This window comes from Mus pahari, unplaced genomic scaffold (assembly GCF_900095145.1).
Source record: "Mus pahari unplaced genomic scaffold, PAHARI_EIJ_v1.1 scaffold_13165_1, whole genome shotgun sequence".
Lineage (NCBI taxonomy): Eukaryota > Metazoa > Chordata > Mammalia > Rodentia > Muridae > Mus > Mus pahari.
This window is the reverse complement of record NW_018392819.1, coordinates 8,632-11,359: the sequence shown is the minus strand read 5'-3', so window position 1 is coordinate 11,359 and position 2,728 is coordinate 8,632. Positions and strand designations below refer to the sequence as shown.

Below are 2,728 nucleotides of genomic sequence, written 5' to 3'. Positions count from 1 at the left end.
TTTTTTTTTTTTTGGTTTTTCGAGACAAGGTTTCTCTGTGTAGCCCCGGCTGTCCTGGAACTCACTTTTTAGACCAGGTTGGCCTTGAACTAAAAAATTTGCCTGCCTCTGCCTCCCAAGTGCTGGGATTAAAGGAGTACACCACCACACCCGGCTATATTATTATTGTTAACAGTAGCAAAATTACAGTTATGAAGTAACAATGAAAATAACTATGATTGGGTTGATCACGAGGAACTGTATTAAAGAGTCGCAGTATTAGGAAGGTTGAGGACCATTGCTCTGGCGTCTGTAAACTCTGTACAGAGGTAGGGCAGAAGGCAGTGGGTCACATGAAAATGACAGGATCTGTTTTAGAGCCAGGTTCACCCCTGCCTCGATGCATGACTGCAGATCTTACAGGCCCTCCACCCTCAAAGGAGCTGTGACAGCCACATAGAGGCTGACACAGACAACCTCAGAAGCTGTGTGGATATTTCCCATGGTAGCCCTCAGGACAGCACCCAAAGCTACCATGTTCCCAGGCCTTGCATTAAATGTCACCCTCCCGGAGAGCTATAGTCCCCTCCTGAGCAACTCTGCCACCCCCGGGCCAGAAGCAGCAACAGACCTCAGGGTACTGCCCCACCTTCTTCCAGTTGCCCACCAGGACCAGACTAGGTCTACAGTAAAGACACGCTGGAGAACTCAAAGGCCCAGGGACAAAGGAGAGGACAGGATCCCAGCACAGTAAGTACTTATTATTGCCACAGAGTGAGACCTGCCACCAGGTGATGTCACTCACTGTTCCAGCAGAGCCCCCAGATCAGCTACATGGTGGCCTGCGCTGCTGTGCCCTAAGAGCTGAGGGACAGTCAGTGCCTGGGCTGATGGAAGCTCACAGGCTGTGAGTGAACAGCAGAGGAGCTGACAGGACTGGGAATGAAGGTCACCTCACTCAGAAGCCCAGGGAGTGGCCTTGGGTGCACTCTGTTGAGGCAGAGTCCTGGCAATGGAGGCTGAGTGGGGTGTGTGGAAACCGTGGAGATAAAAGGGATGGGAAAGGGGTCCCAGATGACAGTGTGTGGCCTACAGAGTCCACGGGATATAAGGGCCCCGGGGGGTGGGGTGGGCTCTGAATCAGAAGTTCGGCTTGTGTTTCTTCAGCTCCACCATGAGGTGATGGATGTTGATGAGCTCAGCCCTGGCCGGGAGCGCTCAGAGCTGGGGCTGGGACAGCATCCGGTGGAAGCGATGGTAGAGCTGGATCAGCTGGGTCAGCGCCCTGCACAGAGGAGAGTCGGGGTCAGACTGTGGTGACTGGAGCTGTCAGAGCTTCACCAGAATCTCAGGCACAGATGCTTGTTGGCCTTCAAAGCATTTGTGTGATGCGGAGCCCAGAGGAAAGAGCGAGGAAATAGACAACCATGGGACACAGGCAAAGGGCTGGGAGTGGCCGGTCACCTGGATGATGCTGGTCCCATTTCAGAAGTTGGTAAAACTCCGCATTACATCCTGACTCAGGGACTCCACTGACGCCTTCCAGGAACTACCAAAGCCATGGATCAGCTGAGTGACTCGGGCTGACTGCCAGAGGAAACGGTGTGTCAGAGAGCAACCAGGCCTGGTGACCATCCACCCAGCACAGAGCAACCAGGCCTGGTGACCCACCAAGGCCTGCCCAGGGCACAGCTGTGCTCACCATCAAGGCTGGTTTGCTTGTTATTCTTCCAGCCAAGGCTTCCCTGCTTCGTTGCCTCCCCTGTGACCCACACACCCCGCTGTCCCTAATGCCTGCTGCCCACTGCACCAGGACAACATCACATACCTTGGAGCCGCTCAGCCTGCCCACGCTCAATCAAGGCTTCAGCCTCCTTCATGAATGCCACCAGATCCCCAAAGGGGGGAGACAGCAACTCCTCAGTGAACTCCTAGAGAGAAGTACAAGCCCACACAGGGTCAGACTCCTGGGAGCAAGGACCCCCATTCTGGACAGTGACGTCTAATGACCCAGCAGACAGCAGCCTCTGTGAGCCTTCCACCTTAGATGGTGATGTCACAAGGTGCAGGGGATGTCCCCAAGGATTCCCTCCAGAACCAAGAACCAATAAGCTGGCCCATCAGGGAGCAGTGCTTGCCACAGGTCCCCAGAACACAAGGTGGACAAAGGAAGAAAGGAGCCCACTCCTAGAAGTTGTGACCTCTGACCTCCATGAGCTTCAGATGTGCCTGTGAGCTTACATGCATGTACATACAAACAGTTCCAGGAAAAGCAGAATGCACATACACACAATGCTATACTGCATGCACATACATACACACAGGGTTATAGTGCAGGCACACATACACACAGGGCTATAGTGCAGGCACACATACACACAGGGCTATAGTGCACACACACATACACATACTTATACTGCATGCACACATACACACACACATGCATACATACACGTAGCTATAGTACACACATGGATACATAAATAGCTATAGTTTTTGTTTGTTTGTTTTGTTTTTGTTTTTGTTTTTGTTTTTTGATTTTTCAAGACAGGGTTTCTCTGTGTAGCCTTGCCTGTCCTGGAACTCACTCTGTAGACCAGGCTGGCCTCGAACTCAGAAATCTGCCTGCCTCTGCCTCCCAAGTGCTGGGATTAAAGGCTTAATAGCTTTAGTTTTTATTTTGCTTCTAAGCTATTAGTACCTTGAAAAAGTTAAATGAAACAGACCAGCAACAAGGCAGTGGGTTGTA

The 2,728-nt window shown here is 51.9% G+C and overlaps 1 pseudogene; it reads right to left on the bottom strand.

The window, feature by feature from the left end:
• Positions 1 to 1,807: 1,807 nt before the first annotated feature.
• LOC110315192 overlaps positions 1,808 to 2,728 on the bottom strand; it is a 3,167-nt pseudogene continuing 2,246 nt past the window's right edge.